Genomic DNA, 20,171 nt, shown 5'->3' with positions numbered 1-20,171 from the left:
GATGCTCAACATCGCTAATTATTAGGGAAATGCAAATCAAAGCTACAATGAGATGCCACTCGCACCCATTAAGATGGCTACGCTCAAAAAAACAGAAAATAACAAGTGTTTGTGAGGATGTGGAGAAATTGGAATCCTTGTGCACTGCTGGTGGGAATGTAAAAAAGCTATACCTGCTAGGGAAAACAGTATGTCAGGTCCTCAAAAGATTAAAAATGAAATTACCATATGTATTAGTCCATTTTCATGCTGCTGATGTGAGTCTGGGAAGGAAAAGAGATTTAATTGGACTTACAGTTCTGCATGGCAGGGGAGGCCTCAGAATCATGGTGGAAGGCAAAAGACACTTCTTACGTAGCAGCAGCAGGAGAAAATGAGAAGGATGCAAAAGCAGAACCCCCCAATAAAACCATCAGATCTCGTGAGACTTATTCACTACCAAGAGAACAGTATGGGGGAACCGCTCCCATGATTCAAACTATCTCCCATGGGTCCTTCCCACAACACATGGGATTTATGGGAATACAATTCAAGATGAAATTCGGGTGGGGACACAGAGCCAAACCATATCATTCCACCCCTGGCCCCTCCAAATCTCATGCTCTCACATTTCAAAACCAATCCTGCCTTTCCAGCAATCCTCCAAAGTCTTAACTCATTTCAGCATTAACCCCTAAGCCCACACTCCAAAGTCTCCTCTGAGACAAGGCAGGTCCCTTCTGCCTATGAGCTTGTAAAATCAAAAGCAAGCTAGTTACTTCCTAGATACAATGGGAGTACAGGTATTAGGTAAAAATAGCTGTTCTAAATGGGAGAAATTGGCCAAAACAAAGGGGTTACAGGGCCCATGCAAGTCTGAAATCCATCAGGGCAGTCAAATTTTAAAGCTCTAAAATGATCTCCTTTGACTCCAGGTCACACTGACACAAGAGGTGGGCTCCCATGGTCTTGGGCAGCTCTGCCCCTCTGGCTTTGCTGGGTACAGCCTCCCTCCCCACTGCTTTTACAGGCTGGCGTTGTCTGTGACTCTTCCAGGAGCACGGTGCAAGCTGGATCTGCCATTCTGGGGTCTGGAGGATGGTGGCCCTCTTCTCACAGCTCCATTAGGTGGTGCCCCAGTAGGGACTCTGTGTGGGGGCTCCAACCCCACATTTCCCTTCTGCACTGCCCTAGCAAGGTTCCCATGAGAGCCCCGCCCCTGCAGCAAACTTCTGTCTGGGCATCCAGGTGTCTCCGTACATCTTCTGAAATCTAGGCGGAGGTTCCCAAACCCCAATTCTTGACTTCTGTGCACCCACAGGCTCAACACCACATGGAAGTTGCCAAGGCTTGGTGCTTGCACCCTCTGAAGCCATGGCCCAAGCTCTACCTTGACCCCTTTCAGCCACGAATGGAGTGGCTGGGATGCAGGGCACCAAGTCCCTAGACTGCACACAGCATGGGGACCCTGGGCCCTATCCACAAAACCATTTTTTCCTCCTCAACCTCTGGGCCTATGATGGGAGAGGCTGCCACAAAGGTCTCTGCCATTTCCTGGAGACATTTTCTCCACTATCCTGGGCATTAACATTCAGCTCCTCATTACTTATGCAAATTTTTGCAGCCTGCTTGAATTTCTCCTCAGAAAATGGGATTTGCTTTTCTATTGCATTGTCAGGCTATAAATTTTCTGAACTTTTATGCTCTGCTTCCCTTTTAAAACTGAATGCCTTTAACAGCACCCAAGTCAACTCTTGAATGCTTTGCTGCTTAGAAATTTCTTCCACCAAATAACCTAAATTATCTCTCTCAATTTCAAAGTTCCACAAATCTCTAGGGCAGGGGCAAAATGCTGCCAGTCTCTTTGCTAAAACATAAACAAGAGTCACCTTTGCTTCAGTTCTCAACAAGTTCCTCATCTCCATCTGAGACCACCTCAGCCTGGATTTCACTGTCCATATCATTATCAGTATTTTGTCAAAGCCATTCAACAAGTCTCTAGGAAGTTTCAAACTTTCCCACATTTTCCTGTCTTCTTCTGAGCCCTCCAAACTGTTCTAGTCTCTGCCTATTACCCAGTTCCAAAGTCGCTTCCACGTTTTTGGGTATCTTTTCACCAGCACCCCAGTCTACTGGTACCAATTTACTATATTAGTTTCTGTTTTTACACTACTGATAAAGACATACATGAGACTGGGGAGAAAAAGAGGTTTAATTGTTCCACACGGCTGGGGAGGCCTCAGAATCATAGTGGGAGGAAAAGGCACTTCTTACATGGTGGCAGTTAGAGAAAATGAGAAAGATGCAAAAGCAAAAACCCCTGATAAACCCATCAGATCTCATGAGACTTATTCACTACCACGAGAACAGTATTGGGGAAACCATCCCATGATTCAAATTATCTCCAACTGGGTCCCTCCCATCACAGGTGGGAATTATGGGAATACAGTTCAAGATGAGATTTGGGTGGGGACACAGAGCCAAACCATATCACCACATGATCTAGCAGTTCCACTTTTGGATACATATTCAAAAAAATTGAAAACAGGGTCTCAAAAAGATATTTGCACATTCACATTCATAGTAGTATCATTCACAATAGTCAAGAGGCAGAAGCAATCCAAGTGAACATCAACAGATGAATGGATAAGACTGTGGTACATAAACATATACAATGGAATAGTATTCAGTCTTAAAAGGAAGGAAATGCTAACGTAGGCTACTACATGGATGAACCTTGAGGTCATTACGATAAGTAAAATTAGCCAGTCACCAAAAACAAATACTATCTGATTCCACTGGTATGAGGCACTCAGAGTAGTCAAATTCATAGAGACACACAGCAGATTGGCTGTTGCCAGGGCTACGGGGAGGCGAAAATAGAAAGTTAATGGGTACAGAGTTTTAGTTTTACAAGATGAAAGGAATTCTGAAAATGGATAGTGGTGATTGTTACACACCACTATGAATATATTTAATATCACTGAACTATAGACATGAAAATGGTTATAGGGATGGCCAGGCATAGTGGCTGACGCTATAATCTCAGCACTTTGGGAGACTGAGGTGGGCAGATCACCTGAGGTCAGGAGTTCAATACCAGCCTGGCTAACATGATGAAACCACGTCTCTACTAAAAATACAAAAATTAGCTGGGTGTGGTGGCAGGCGCCTATAGTCCCAGCTACTCAGGAGGCTGAGGCAGGAGAATGGTTTGAACCTGGGAGGTGGAGTCTGCAGTGAGCCAAGACTGTGCCACTGTACTCTAGCCTGGGCAAAAGAGCTAGACTCTGTCTCAAAAAAAAAAAAAAAAAGGTTATAGGCATGGTGGCTCATACCTATAATTCCAGCATTTTGGGAAGTTGAGGCAGGAGGATCGCTTGAACCCAGGAGTTCAAGACCAGGCAACATATCAAGACCCCATCTCCACAAAAACTTAAAAAGTTAGCCAGGCATGGTGGGATGGGGTGAGGTGGGGCAGGGGGGTCACTTGAGCCCAGGAGTTAGAGGCTGCAGTAAGCTATATGATTACACCACTGTACTCCAGCCTGAGCAACAGAGCAAGACCCTGTCTCAAAAAAAAAAAAAAAAAAAAAAAAAAAAAAAACAGTTTTACATGTATTTTTTAAATTGGAAAAAAATATTGCAGGGATCCCAATTATAAAAAAAAAGACTTATGGGTTTCCTTCCAAAGTAGAAATGCAGAAATGGAAAAATGAGTTTTGGTTGCTATGGAAATAGGAGTTGGCTGCGCCTGCAGGAGCAGCAGCTGGAGGGGAACAAGTGGCCGGGAAGTTGGCTCTGTGACAGAGGGGGGCTTCCGGCTGGGGATAAGACAACAACAGGCTTCAGCAGGGAGAGTAGGAGGTAGAAAGAAGAGAGAAAAAGAGACAGAGACTGTCTCTAGACACTGGCGCCTGTGAATTCTGCAGACATTTGGATACAGAGGTGGGTGTGTGTGCCTGAGTGTCTGTGTTGCATATGTATCCCCAGAGGCCAGAAAAACAAGATGCAAAATAAACTCAATGCCTGAAAAAGAACACAGTTTCACCAGCTATCCTGAGGGCAAGAAAGCCCCCAAACCGCTGAGTGACAGAAGAGGAAAGGCCTGCCATTGAAACGCTTTCTGGCGTATGGGGAAATGCCTGAGTAGGGCTGGCCGTCACACTGTGTTGCCTCACCTTTGTCCTCAGCACAGTTCTTCAAACTGAAACCGAGGTGGGCCAGAAACACAGACGACAAAATCCCCGCAGGGTGAGCAGGACAGTGGGGATGGGCGAGCTGATGGCTCTGTTTCTTCTGCAGCTCTGAGTGACTGTTTCTGCTTCAGTCTCCATGATGCTGGGGCTCTGGGGTCTTCTCGCCTGGGGCTTTAAAGGCACCTGAATGTTCTCAGAATCACTTTCTGGGAAGATGAGTTGATTAGGCCTACAGTGATGACAAGACTTTGCTGGTCCCCAGGAGGGCTCACCTGAGGGAATATTATGCAATTCCCATTCCTACCCCAGGAAGAGGAAGCCCCAAACCCTTTCTTACAATCACAGTCGGGTGAATGGGTAGGGGCTCACATTTTTGAAATGCCTTAAACCTAGGCTTTTGACTCTTTATAACACTGTCATTGTCTATATACACCATCTCTGAGACACACTGAAAGGACCAAACAGTTCAAATTGACTACCATACTAGTATCTTGTTTTGCATTTCTTCATTTTTAAATATATCAAGAGCCTCAAAAACGAATGTGAGTATTGAAAAGAACACAATATTTAGGAATAAACTTAATCAAGGAGTCGAATGTCTTCTACACCGAAAACTACAAAACACTGGTGAAAGAAGGCAAAGAAGACATAAGCAAATGGAAAGTCATCCCACGATGGCTTGGAAGACATAATATTGAGATGTCAGTGCTACCCAAAGCGATCTACAGAGTCAATGTAATTGCTATCAAAATCTCAATGACTTTTTTGCAGAAACAGAAAAATCCACCCTAAAATTCATAAGCAATCCCAAGGGACCCCAAATAGCCAAAATAATCATGAAAAAGAACAAATCTGGAGGACTCACACATCCTGATTTCAAAACTTATTACAAAGCTACAGTAATCAAAGCAATGTAGTATTTGCATAAAGAAAGACATGTGGCCAGGTGCGGTGGCTCACGCCTATAATCCCAGCACTTTGGGAGGCCAAGGCAGGTGGATCACTTGAGGTCAGGAGTTTGAGACCAGCCTGGCCAACATGGTGAAACCTCGTCTCTACTAAAACTACAAAAATTAGCTGGGTGTGGTGGCGCATGTCTGTAGTCCAGCTACTCAGGAGGCTGAGGCAGGAGAATCACATGAACCCAGCAGGCAGAGGTTGCAGTGAGCCGAGATCACGCCATTACACTCCAGTCTGGGTGACACAGCAAGACTCCAAAAAAAAAAGAAAGAAAGGGAGAGAGAGAGAGAGAGACAGAGAGACAGAGAGAAGGAAGGAAGGAAGGAAGGAAGGAAGGAAGGAAGGAAGGAAAAGAAAGGCAGACATGCTATTCACATGCAAAAGAATGAAGTTGTATCCTTAACCTTACGTGACATACAAAAAGTAACTCGAAATGGATCAGGCCGGGCGCGGTGGCTCATGCCTGTAATCCCAGCACTTTGGGAGGCCGAGGCGGGCGGATCACGAGGTCAGGAGATCGAGACCATCCTGGCTAACACGGTGAAACCCCATCTCTGCTAAAAATACAGAAAATTAGCCAGGCGTGGTGGCGGGCGCCTGTAGTCCCAGCTACTCGAGAGGCTGAGACAGGAGAATGGTGTGAACCCCGGAGGCGGAGCTTGCAGTGAGCCGATATCGCGCCACTGCACTCCAGCCTGGGCAATGAGCAAGACTCCATCTCAAAAAAAAAAAAAAAAAAAAGAAATGGATCAAAAACTTAAAATATAAGAGCTAAAACCATAAAACTCTTAGAAGAAAATAGAGAGGGAAAACTTTATGACATTGATTTGGCAATGATTTCTTGAATACAACACCAAAAGCACAAAAGAAAAAAATACATAAATTAAACATCAAAATTAAAAACTTCTGTGCATTCAAAGGACATAATTAACAGACTAAAAAGGCAATCCACAGAGAAAATACTTGCAATTGTTATCTGGTAAGGGACTGATATCCAAAATAGATAAAGAACTCCACAACTCAACAACAAAGAAACAAACAACCCAGTCTGATTTTAAAAATCAGCAAATGCCTTGAATAGATATTTTTCCAAGGAAGATATACAAATGGCCAGTAAGCACATGAAAAGATGCTTAACATCACTAATCAGTAGAAAACTGAAAAATCAAAACCACAATGAGATACCACTTCACACCAGGATAGGATAGCTATGATCAAAAACCCCACACACAAACAGAAAATAACAAACGTTGACAAGGATGTGGAGAAATGGAAACCTTGGTGCATTGTTGGTGGGATGTAAAATGGTACAGAAACTGTTGAAAATGGTACGGTGATTCCTTGAAAAATGACACACAGAATTACCATAAGATCCAGCAATCCCATTACAGGTATATATTCAACAGAACTGCAAGTAGGAACATAAACAGATATCTATACACCCATGTTCATAGCAGTGTTATTCACAATAGCCAAAAAGTGGATACAACCCAAGTGTCCACCAACAGACGAATGGATAAACACACTATGGCAGATACATGCTGTAGTCTATTATAATGGAATATGAACCTTGAAGACACTAGGCTAAGTGAAATAAGCCACTCACTAAAGGATAAATACTGTGTAATTCTACCTAGATGAGGTACGCAGAGTAGTCAAACTCACAAAGACAGAAAGTAGAATGGTGGTTGCCAGGGATGGGGTTAAGGGGCAAAGGGAGTTGTTTAATGGGGACAGAGTTTCAGTTTGGGAAGATGAAAAAGAGTTCTGGAGATGGATAGTGGTGATGGTTGTACAACAATGTGAATGCACTTAATGCACTGAACTAAAGAAAATGCAGGCCGGGCGCAGGGGCTCATGCCTGTAATCCCAGCACTTTGGGAGGCCAAGGCGGGTGGATCACTCGAGGTTAGGAGTTCAAGACCAACGTGGTCAACATAGTGAAACCTTGTCTCTAGTAAAAATACAAATATTAGCTGGGCGTGGTGGCACGTGCCTGTAATCCCAGCTACTCTGGAGGCTGAGGCAGGGAGAATTGCTTGAACCCAGGAGGCAGAGGTTGCAGTGAGCCAAGATGGCACCACTGCACTACAGCCTGGGCAACAGAGCAAGACCCTGTCTCAAAAAAAAAATAAAAATAAAATAAAATAAGAACAGAAAATGCATTAAGATAGTTAAAATGGTAAATTTCAACGTCATGTGTATTTTACCACCATAAAATATGTGGATATATACAAAATAGTGGAAATGACCTAGGGTCAGCCCCTCAGCCTCTGCAAAGTTCAGCCCTCACAGGCTGCCCAGTTAGGCCCAGTTAGCACTCAGGATATGGCATTTCCCCTACTTCCTTTGTCTTGTCAAAACTTACCGCAGGTGCAAACAAGTCCACAAGCTTGCACTGAGCCCAGTGTGTGCAGGTGGGAGAGAAAGATGAGCAAAGATGAGAATTGTTCAGGGAGAGGACAGTGCACCTTGCTTTGACACAGGGTTAAAAGTGATGAGGGCTGCAGAATATAGGGGAACACAGTAGAGTGGGTGCTGTGGCAGTTCCCAGGAGGAGAGGGGACTTCTTGCCTGGCTCTCTTGGGTGGTGTCACAGAGGAAGTGGTGCTTAAGGTGGGTTTGAGAGAATGAGGATGTGCAGATGTGTGCCTTGTGTTTAGCTGAAGTACTGTGTGACTGCGAGGTCGAGGTGGGAGAGAATGCTGGATCGGTGGGGAAGAGAAGGTGACCAGAGAGAAAGTAACTCGGTACAGGAACACCTGCCACACAAGCCTGTTGTCTTGTTACCTTGAAAAGTGGTGTTCGGATCCGGAGTCAGATCCAGAAGGAAACTGAATGGCAGACTAACAACAATAACAACTTCTATTCATAGAGGACTTACTATGTGCCTGTTGCTTAATAACCTTAAGCAGCAGGTAGTGATATTAGCTCTATATTTCAGCTGAGAAAACTGAGGCTCAGGAGGTTAAGCAACTTATCCAAGATCAAACACAGCCAGTAAGTGATGGAAGTGGGGTAGGAATCTAGGCCTACATGGGTTTCACATTTTTATTTATTTATTTTTGAGACAGGGTCTGGCTGTGCCAGGCTGGAGGACAGTGGCACAATCTCAGCTCACTGCAGCCTTGACCTCCTGGGCTCAAGCAATTCTCCTGCCTCAGCACCCCGAGTAGCTGGTACCACAGGCACATGACACCATGCCCAGCTAATTTTTTTTTTCCTGTAGAGATGGATGTCTCACTATGTTGCCCAGGCTAGTCCCAAACTCCTGGGCTCCAGTGTGGGCTGCTCAGTGACTCCCTTCCAAGACGACACTATGAAAAAGAGGAAAATGAGTAACTTTACAGTGGAGAAACCTGACAAATGCTACCTTAGCCACCTGGTAATAAGTCATGTTGATAGTACAGATGCTTGATGTGATGTGATAAAAATGACATTTTACTTCTGTGGTCTTCCTCTTCAAACCCACAACCCTCATCATGAGAAAAATATGAGATTAATTCCAGTAGCGGGGTATTTTACAATATATCTGACCAGTATTCCTCAAAACTCTCCAGGTCACCAAAACCAAGAAAATTCATAGAAAATGTCACAGCCAATGGGAGACTAAGTATACACAACAAATAAATGTATAGTGGTTTCAAGCCCATTTTTGTTGGTATTAAAAAAAAAGATATAAATGTAATTTGGTATTCTGGATGGGATCCTGGGACAGAAAAAGAACATTAAATAAACACTAAGGGAATCTGAATAAACAATGTTTTTAGTTAATAATAACGTATCAATATCAGGTTGTAACAAATGTACCATATCAAGTATCAATATCAGTTAATGTAACAAATGTACCATAGCAATATAAGACGTTAATAATAGGAGAAACTGGCTCTGTGGCTCATGTCTGTAATCCCAATACTTTGGGGAGGCGAGGCAGGCAGACTGCATGAGCCTGGGAGTTCAAGACCAGCCTAGGTAACACAGCAAGACCCCATGTCTACTATAAATAAAAATATTAGTTGGGCATAGTGGTATGCGCCTGTAGTCCCAGTTACTTGGGAGGCTGACGTGGGAGGATGGCTCGAACCCAGGAGACAGAGGTTGCAGTGAGCCAAGATCGCACCACTGCACTTCAGTCTGGGTGACAGAGAGAGACCCCATCTCAAAATTTAAAAAAATAATAATAATAAGGGAAATTGGATATGGGATATGTGGGAACTCTGTAGTATTGTCTCTCTCTTTTTTTCTTTTTTTTTTTTGTAAATCTAAATTTTACCAAAAATATATAAAGTCTTTCAGAAACGGATTCCTAAGTCATATCCTCAGAAACTGGCCTGATAATATGCATTGACACAGGTGTAATGGACTTGTGAATGACCACAGCCTCTCTGTCCCTGCCTGCTGACTGACCAAAGAGAAGGAGCAGACACAGCAGTGCCTGCAGAGAAGACCCTATAGCTTACACGAAGAACACTGTATGGCTTTCCTCCCAGCCTCCCTGAGGTTAAATATGGTGTCTCTCTCATTAGACTAGCAGCCTTCCTAGGGCAAGAGCTGGGTCTCCCCTGTGAGACAGGGCAGGGGCCACCTCTCCTCCAGGAGCTCAAGGTCTCTCTCAGCTCCAGGTGCCACCGATTCTCTGTATGCATTTACTTTTCTTTTAGGTAAGTCCATTTCTCTATATGGGTAGAAAGAGAGGCCATGTACATAATGTACATTTTTTTAAGGCTGGCAAAAGGTCGGCTTGCTCCAAAATACTGAGACTCCTAACTCTTTAGTTAAGCACAACCAATGCTAAAAAGCAGCAAACTCGATGACTTGGGTTTAGTACCTAAATTTCCTCTGCTGACTTATTGCTTTCTTTTGTACCCCAGGCCCCAGTCATAACTGAGTGATAACAGTAGTAAGAGTCTAAAATTGTGATGCTGCTGATTCTATATTTCAGCAGAGAAAACTAGGCTCAGGAGGTTCAGCAACTCATCCAAGGTCACACACAACCAGTAAGTGATGGAACTTGGGTAGGAATCTCAGTTTGTTTGATAATGGAACAAACCCCAACACCCCAGCAAATTGCCTCCTGATTGCAAGAAGTTCTTACTTGGGGGTACGCAGTAAGCCACCCCAAAATGTGAGGAGAGTAGACATCAGTGGGCTGCACACAGCATCTGTGATTACTGATTTGCACAAGTCCTTAAGGACAGGACAGGATGTGTCTCTGGACAAAGGTGGAAGAGCAAAGCCTGGAAATTAAATCAAGACTCAACAAAACAAAAAGCGAGCCAACTGCATTGACATAAGCTGAGGGAATCATAGGTAGAGAGAAATGGTGATGCGTGAGGAGCTCTGAAAAAGCAGAACCAAAGAGCAAGTCTTTGACAGTCATTGTCTTCCACATTGTCCAGAGTAGTGGAAACTCTGAAAACCAACTTGAGCATTACAGGCAGCTCAGAGGTCTGGCCAGAGCTTCCAGGAATACTCTCTTCCTTTTTTTTTTTTTTTTTGTTTTTTAATTTAAGACAGGATCTGGCTTTGTTTCCCAAGCTGGAGTGCAGTGGTGTGATCAGAGCTCACTACAGCTTCAATCTCCCAGGCTCAAGCCATCCTCCCACCCAGCCTCCCAAGTAACTGGGACTACAGGCGCTCGCCCCAACATCCAGCTCATTTTTAAATTTTTTTGTACAGATGTAGTCTCACTATATTGCCCTGGCTGGGTTTGAACTCCTGGGCTCAAACAATCCTTCTGCGTTGGTCTCCCAAAGTGCTGGGATTACAGGCATGAGCCACCGCACAGGGCCAGAATACTCTCTTGCTAAGAATCTTAGGGCTGGTCCAGGGAGCAGTAGGAAGGAAAACATGCAGTGATCGATCAGACATTTCTATCACAAGCACAGAAAGGGGGAATTATACTAGCAGTGCTGCCACTCTAGAGTATCTTGTATCCCTCAGAGTACAAATATCTTAGGCTCTCCTGGTGATTAAAATCCTTCATTTTGCTCACCTTGCTTTGATTCCACGAAAATCAACCTTCTAACTAGATTCTGACATTCCCACAAGAGAAAGTGTGCTGACAACTTGACATGGAGGTTTCAGACTGCATTGTAGTTGCTTCTCCCCTTGTGATTTCTCTTTTCTTTCTTTCTTTCCTTCCTTCCTTCTTTCTTTCTTTTTTTTTTTTTTTTTTTTGAGACAGAGTCTCGCTCTGTCGCCCAGGCTGGAGTGCAATGGTGTGATCTCAGCTCACTGCAACGTCCACCTACTGTGTTCAAGTAATTCTCCTGCCTCAGCCTCCGAAGTAGCTGTGATTACAGGCATGTGCCTGTAATAGCCACATGCCTGGCTAATTTTTGTATTTTTAGTAGAGACGGGGTTTCACCATGTTGGCCAGGCTGGTGTTGAACTCCTGACCTCAGGTGATGCACCCACCTCGGCCTCCCACAGTGCTGGGATTACAGACATGAGCCACTGTGCCCAGCCTCCCTTGTGATTTAATACGTGTGCAGCCCGGCTTCCTCACCGGCCTCCGGTGAATTTGATTAGTCCGCCCCTTTCAGCCTGGTTAGCTCCAAGTGCACGGAAGAACCTTCATCTCTGGCCTGCAGAGAACCGGGATCACTAGCCTCCAGCCCACTGTACTGCTGGCCCTAGGGGGGTTTTCCCTGATTGACAGCTGCCCCCCCCACTTTTTGATGTCACTCTCAAGCTGCCCTTTGCCACGTAAGTCACCCCAACCACAATCTCCCTACCCTGAGCCCCCAGAATGAGCTGTGGGAGACCTGCAGAAAAACAGCTAAGGCAACAAAATAACTTTATAGGTTATGTTGAAGAAACAAGAACAAGGAAGAGGCCCTGTGCTCGGGGGAAACATCCTAAGAACATGCAACAGAAACGAGGAGAAGGAACTGGCAATGTTTAATGCAGAGCACAGAAGATCTGGGAAGGCCAACCAGTCCTCTGTCATCAAACATCTGAAGAACTGTGGTGACGGAAAGGGAACAGACTGATCTTCTGAGGCTGTAAAGAAAATATGCCAACCAGGCCACATGTGGTGGCTCATGCCTGTGATTCCAGAACTTTGGGAGGTTGAGGCAGGAGGATCATTTGAGGCCAGGAGTTTGAGACCAGCCTGGGCAACATAGCCAGAACTGTCTCTACCAAAAAAAAATTTAGCTGGGCGTGGTGGCATGTCTATACCCCTAGATACTCTGGAGGCTGAGGTGGGAGGATGGCCAGAGCCTAGGCGTGTAAGCTGCAGGGAGCTAAGATCACAGCACTGCACTTCAGCCTAGGCAACAGAGTGAGACCCTGTCTTTCTTTAAAAAAAAAAAAAAAAAGAAAGAAAGAAAGAAAGAAAGAAAAAGAAAAAGTATGGCAACCAAAGGGCAGTAGATACAGGGAGACAGATAAAAAAGGGGAACCTTTTAGGGCAGTTTTCCTCTAACTTCAGTTATTCAAATATCTCCTTCACATTTTGTGTGTGTGTGTGTGTACGTGCGTGTATGTCAAATTTCTGAGAAGCAGCATAATTCTGCAATTTAGAGCACAAATCTGGAGTAGGACCCACCTGGGTTTATTTTCCAGCTCATCATTTCCTAGCTATATCACTTTGGGCAAGTTATTTAACTTCCCTATGCTTGTTTGTTCAGTAGTAAAATGGGGCAAAGAGTCCCTACCTCAAATAGTACTTAACCCATGTTGGTGAGGATTAATTAAATGATTTGAATGACGCATAGAAAGTGCTTAGAAGAGCATCCAGCACTTAGTAAGTACTCAATAAGTGGTGGGTATTATATATATATATATATATACTTTTTTTTAATTAATTTTTTTTTTTTGAGATGGAGTTTCACTCTTGTTGCCCAGGCTAGAGTGCAATGGGATGATCTTGGCTCACGACAACCTCTGCCTCCCGAGTCCAAGCGATTCTCCCCTCAGCCTCCCGAGCAGCTGGGATAACAGGCATGTGCCCGACTAATTTTGTATTTTTAGTAGAGATGGGGTTTCTCCATGTTGGTCAGGCTGGTTTCGATCTCCCAACCTCAGGTGATCCACCTTCCTCGGCCTCCCAAAGTGCTGGGATTACATGCGTGAGCCATCGTGCCTGGCCCTATAAATGTTCTTTGTTTTAATAATTGAGGTCTCACTTTGTTTCCCAGGCTGGAGTGCAGTGGCACAATCATAGCTCACTATAACCTCGAACTCCTGGGCTTAAACCATCCTCCCATCTCAGCCTCCTAAATAGCTGGATTACAGGCACACATCACTACACCCAGGTAATTTTTTAAATGTTTTGTAGAGATGAGGTCTCACTATGTTGCCCAGGCTAGTGTCCAACTCCTGGCTTCAAGTGATCTTCCTGCCTCTACTTCCTAAAGTATTAGGATTACAGGCAAGAGCCACTGCACCTGGCCTATTATATTTTATTCTGTCCTTATACCATCGATACTCTTATTTAATATTTTTCTTTAAATGGACACATTATTTATATACATGTATTTGAAGGGAAACTTTATATTACTACCATACATGAAAAGCCATGTACAGGTGGAAACTGTAAAGATAAACATAAAAGCAAACAATGTTATTAGATTTTTACAGTTTTAACAATGTTATTAAATGGTCACACTTACTGCTGTCTCTTAAATGCCCTGAACTGGAGGACTGCTATCTTTCCAATGAAAGGGGAGACAATCAAGTGTTACAGTAGCATTCTAGTACTTTGCCCAGACTTCTGTTGACTGCAGTCAGAAGGAAGAGTCCCAGTCCCACAAGTTGGAGGAAGTGAAAGGCCAGCGTGGGTGGAGCACCTGCTCTGGGGAGACAGGGCAGCCCCAGGGGTGAGAGGCAGGCAGAGCAGGATCAAAGAGACAGCTCAAAAGGGAAAAATCCCTTTCCTATTCTGAGACTTTGTGCTCTTGGGTACCCTGTCTCTCTCTGTGCCACACCAAAGTCATCTCACAAGACCCCTTGTGGTATGAGTTGCACATCTTAGAAAGCAAAGCCAGAAACACTTTGTTGGAGACACTGTGGGTGCCCCACCCATACTCCTCAGCTCACCCGAGGTTACCTGCAGACATTTCCATATGCCCTGGGCTACCTCTCACTTCTGCTTTAAGTCATTTTCTGGCCTCAGGGTGTGCACAGCAGAAAGTTAGCGAGACAACCCTCAATAATGAGGGATGGGAGTCAAGGATATACCCCAGTCTCCCTGCCTTTTCGTGGGACACTTCTGAAATATTTTCTATAGTCTCTCTAAGTCCCTGCGGGATGAAGACCCAATTGCCCAGTGGAAACTCACTCATCAACACCTTTTTTATTGGCTTTTCTCCCTTTCTCAGTTAATTTCACTCTCACTGGGCTTCCTGGGATCATTTCCGAAATAAATTTCTGGCACCCGAATCCTTTTCTCATGATCTGCTTTGGGGAAACCTACAACTATGACATAGCTTTAAACTTCTGTCAGTGGAATGAGTTGCCCAGGGAGATGTGAAGTTCCATTTTACTGAGGACTCAAGAAATGGCTGAGAATGTTCAGTGGAGATCCACAGATCACGTAAGGACTCAAACTAGATGAACACTTAGTATTCTTTTTGTGTGTCTGTCTGTTTTGTTTTGTCTTTTTTTTGTTTTGTGTGTCTGTCTGTTTGTTTGTTTTAAAGAGACAGCATCTTGGCCAGGCACGGTGGCTCATGCTTGTAGTCCTAGCACTTTGGGACGCCGAGGCGGGTGGATCACCTGAGTTTGAGACCAGCCTGGCCAACACGGAGAAACTCCGTCTCTACTAAATATACAAAAATTAGCCAGGCATGGCAGCGGGTGCCTATAATCCCAGCTACTAGGGAAGCTGAGGCAGGAGAATTGCTTGTACCCGGGAGGCGAAGGTTGCAGTGAGCTAAGATCATACCATTTCACTGCAGCCTGGGCAAAAGAGAGAAACTCCATCTCAAAAACACAAAACAAAACAAAAAAAAAAGAGACAACATCTTGCCCTGTCACCTAGGCTGGAGTGCGGTGGTACAATCATGGCTCACTACAGTCTCAAACTCCTGGTCTGAAGTGATCCTCCCCTGTCAGCCTCCCCAGTAGCTGGGACTGCAGGTGCATGCCACCATGCCCAGCTAATTTTTGTTTGTTTTTTGAGACAGGGTCCCCCTCAGTTGCCCAGGCTGGAGCGCAGTGGCATGATCATGGCTCATTGCAACCTCAAACTCCTCGGCTCAATTGATTCTCTCACCTCAGCCTCCCGAATAGCTGGGACTACAGGTGCACCACCACACCTGGCTAATTTTTCATTTTTTTTGTAGATATGGGGTCTTGCTATTTTGCCCAGGCTGCTCTAGAACTTCTAGACTCAAGTAATCCTCCCACCTCAGCCTCCCAAATTTCTAGAATTACAGGTGTGAGCCACCAATCCAGGCCTCAGCTAATTTAAAAAATTTTTTAAATAGAAATGGCACTATGTTGCCCAGCCTGACCTTGAACTCCTGGCCTTAAACAATCCTCCTGTCTCAGCCTCACAAAGTGCTGGAACTACAGGCATGAGCCACTGCATCCAACCTACTTAGTATCCTTCTGATCCTCAGGTCTCATAATTCTGGATCAAGAGTCAGCAAACTACAGCCCATGGGCCACATCCAGCCTACTGCCTGTTTTTGTATAGCCTGTGAGCTAAGAATGGTTTTTACATTATTTATTGTTTGTTTGTTTGTAGAGATGGGGGTCTTGCTATGTTGCCCAGGCTGGTCTTGAACTCCTGGCCCCAAGCAATCCTCCCTCCTCAGTCTTCCAAAGTCCTGAGATTACAGATATGAGCCACCATGCCTGGCCAGCTTTTACATTTTTAAATGGTTGAAAAAAATGTTTAAAGAATAATATTTTGTGACACAGAAAAATTATGCGAAATTCAAAACTTCAGTGTCCATAAAGCTTTATTGGAACCCAGACATACTCATTTGTTTACATACCATCTACGGCTGCTTTTACGCTACAGCGCAGTTTCTCACCAACATTACAAGAAACGACGTTACTCGAGGACTTACTGTACTTCATTCTGCTTAAAGTTGCAGTTTCTAAGAACCTATCGATGACATTAAGTGAGAATTTACTGCAGCTGCAACTGAAACCCTATGGTCCATAAAGCTCAAAATATTTACTCTCTGGACCTTTACAGAAAAAGTTTGCTGATGCCTGTTCAAAGTCATTATCCTGCAGAGACAAGAGGCAGATTGAGGCCTGGCTGCCCCATGAGTAGGGAGGCCAGTTCCCAGACCTAGTATCTGGGGGCAGTTTGAATCAGACCTTCACATTTCCTTTTGCCACATCTTTATGACCATGGTCATTACTCTCACCCTCTGCAAGTACCTAAGACTCTTTCACAGAGGCATTCATGTCTTTATACCAGGAATATTTTTTGTTTAATTTTTTTTCAATTTTTCCATTTTTCTTGTTGTTAAAGATAGAGGTGGAGGTCTTACTATGTTGCCCAGGCTAGTCTTGAACTCTTGGCATTCCTCCCACTTCTGCTTCTCAAAGTGCTGGGATTACAGGCATATGCCACTGTGCCCAGCCACCAGGAATATTTTTCTTTTTTAAAGGACATGAGAAATTTTCTTCTCCACACCCTGCCACTATCCCACGTGGTTTCATCCACGCTTGATCACTTTCACCACCACTTAGTTACTGATTTCTCCCCAAAACAAACCAAACCTCCAGCCCACGTCCTGAGATTTCTGATCAATACCCAAATGTTGGCCAGGTAATCCCAGTGCTTTGAGAGGACAAGGCAGGAGAAACACTTGAGTCTAGGAGTTGCAGACTAGCCTAGGCAACATAGCAAGACCCTGTTTAAAAAATTAGCTGGGCATGATGGTGTGCACTTGTAGTCCCGGCTACTTGGCTGGGTGGGATGATCCCTTGAGCTCAGGATGTTGAGGCTGCAGTAGCTATGATCATACCACTGCAGGAGGCATGGGTGACAGAGCAAGACCCTGTCTCTTAAAAACAACAACAAAAGAAACCAAAAACCAACAACAACAACAAAAAAAAAACCAAATGTCTGGTCAACATTAGATTAAGTTGGGGGGTAGGGGGTATTGCTGCTTACCAGCAGTACAACTTTGGGCAAGTCATTTAACAGCATGGAATGTCAATTTCATCATCTCTCAAAGGCGGAAATGATCCTGTCCAACCTGCCAGGATTACCGTGCTAATCGGATGAAATGAGAGCTGCCCACAAGACACGGCGCCGCCTGGCCCCAGCCTCTCTGCTCCCTTTGACCACCACATTCCCTGCCCACTGGCTTTCCTTGAGTCCCCTGGCCTTGCCAAGCTCTTGGCTGTCTCTGTACATGCCAACCTTTCTGCCAGAAACATCTTTTCCTCACCCCACCTTCCGCCTGGCAGATCAACGCATAACCTTGGTTTATGTGTGTTTCTGTTTCAAGACACCTTATAGGCCGGGTACTGTGGCTCAAGCCTGTAATCCTAGCACTTTGGAGGCCAAAGTGGGTAGATCACCTGAGGTCAGGAGTTCGAGACCAGCCTGGCCAACATGGTGAAACCCCGTCTCTACTAAAAATACAAAAATTAGCTGGGTATGGTGGCATGTGCCTGTACTACCAGCTACATGGGAGGCTGAGGCAGGAAAATTGCTTGAACTCCGGAGGCAGAGACTGCAGTGAGCTGAGATCGTGTCCCTGCACTCCAGCCTGGGAGACAGCATGAGACTCCGTCTCAAAAAAACAAATACAAAAGATGCCTTATTTGATATATATACATATTATTCATTAACATTGAACTCAGCCAACTGCACTATAACTCATGTCTGAACGAAGCTTACCCAACAGACATGCTTTCTCTGTAAGGCGCATCACAGCTTTCTGATGCTTAGGAACACTAGACAGCACGTCAACAGTACACTTGGGGCCATTTCAAACAGCGACATCGCATACAAAAACGCACAAACATGCAAAAAACGTGGCACTAAGTACACCACAAAAGGGACACTTGTTTATAGCACAAGAGCTGAAACCAGAAAGCAGCGTGTCCTCCTGTTTGCCCTTGGCTGGGAACGTGCAAGTTGGGTGACTCAACTTTTTCACTATTCTACGCGCATCCATATATGACTGTGAAAGTGTCATGGATATTGATTTGGAAGTTACACAAACATTTTCTTTCTGTCTTTTTTTATTTTTATTTTTTTGAGAAGGAGTTTCACTCTTGTTGCCCAGGCTGGAGTACAAAGGCGTGATCTCGGCTCACTGCAACTTCCACCTCCCAGGTTCAAGCAATTCTCCTGCCTCAGCCTCCCAAGCAGCTGGGATTACAGGCTCCCGCCACCACACCCAGCTAAATTTCTGTATTTTTAGTAGAGATGGGGTTTTGCCATGTTGGCCAGGCTGGTCTCGAACTCCTGACCTCAGGTGATCCACCCACCTCGGTCTCCCAAAGTGCTGAGATTATAGGCATGAGTCACTGCGCCCGGCCTTTTTTCCTCTTATTTTTATTTATTTATTTTTTTAAAATGAGCCTAGGTCTCGCTATGCAGTCCAGGCTGGTCTCAAACTCCTAAGCTCAAGTGATCAGGCTGGTCTCAAACTCCTAAGCTCAAACTCCTAAACTCAAACCTCGCTCTCCCAGAGTGTTGGGATTACAGGTGTGAGCCACCACACCCGGCCACAAACACATTTTTTAAAAAAATTATTTAATTATAAAATTTTTAAAATAAAGAGATGGGGTCTTACTGTGTTACCCCGGCTGACCTGGAACTCCTAGCTTCAAGTAATCTTTCTGCCTCAGCTTCCCAAAGTACTAGGATTACATGCATAAGCAACCATGCCTAGCCACAAACAAATTTTTTTAAAACATTATTCAATGTATATAATTTTTAAGCAAACAGGGCCTTGCTATGTTGCCCAGGCTGATCTGAAACTCCTGGCATCAAGCGATCCTCTTGCCTCAGCCTCTCAAAGTGCTGGGATTACAGGGACGAATTTGCAAATTCAGAACTTGTGAATAATGTGTTTCTCTCATTCGGGGCTGGCTGAATTCTGTCTTACTAACATTTTATCTCTAGCATCTGGAAAACTGCCTGGCCCACAGTAGGCTCTCAATAATAAATGTATTTCGAATGAACAAATGAGTCAATTCAGTGGAAGTGCACAGCTCACAGCAGTCATAGCTAGTGTTTGTGAAGACACACCAAGCGCCTGCCCCGTGCACGCAGTCCTGGTCAACAAGGGAAACAGCAGAGTATAGTTCTTTTGCACCTGCGCTCAAGAGCAGACTGCCTGGGTTCAAATATGGGACATGCTTCTTATTAATTAATTATATAACCTTGAGCAAGATCACTGGCCTCTCTGAGCCTCAGTTTCCTCGCCTATCAAATGCAGTATTCATAGTACTACCTTGGAAGTTATGGTCAGGAGTCAACGTGGCCCTGCACAGAAAGCCTCTAGCACAGGGTGAACCCTTAGTAAACAGTAGCTTTTATTGTGAATAATTCCCACGGCAACCGTAAGAGTTATCACACCCATTTTGCAGATACAAACACTGAAGCTGAGGATGGTTCAGTGAGTTTCCAAGGTCACACAGAAAGAAGGGCTGCCTCGGGGGATTCTCTGCCCATGCCAGCAACACTGCTGTTATATAAATATAAGGGGGGGGGGGGGGCGCAGTGACTCATGCCTGTAATCCCAGCACTTTGGGAGGCCGAGGCTGGAGGATGGCTTGAGCCTAGGAGTCTGAGACCATCCTGGGCAATGTAGTGAGGCCCCATCTGTATAAAACAAACAAACAAACAAACGTAAGGGCTCATTTTTAGTAGTTACAAAAGGGCCCTTGCTTGTTATAAGGCCTCTCACTGCCTGATCAGCTAGGTTTGCCAAAATGAGGAAGGCAGCTCCAGCCAGTCTCCTGATCTTCTCTGGGATCAGGGTGGGGAGGAATCCCATTCCTACCCCTAAACCCCAAGAGTCTTCTCTCACACTCCACACTGGTGTCTTTCTGTTCCCTGCCCATTTTTGAGTTCAACCCTTTCAG

The 20,171-nt window shown here is 44.8% G+C and overlaps 1 protein-coding gene across 7 annotated transcripts in view; it reads right to left on the bottom strand.

Annotated features, from left to right (window-relative positions):
- Positions 1–20,171, bottom strand: part of CHD9 (chromodomain helicase DNA binding protein 9) — a 273,480-nt gene that overhangs the window by 252,548 nt on the left and 761 nt on the right. The window lies entirely within an intron of this gene.

Source organism: Macaca fascicularis, chromosome 20 (genome assembly GCF_037993035.2).
Source record: "Macaca fascicularis isolate 582-1 chromosome 20, T2T-MFA8v1.1".
Classification (NCBI taxonomy): Eukaryota; Metazoa; Chordata; class Mammalia; order Primates; family Cercopithecidae; genus Macaca; species Macaca fascicularis.
Note: the sequence above shows the minus strand (reverse complement) of the source record. Positions and strands in the feature narration are given on the sequence as shown.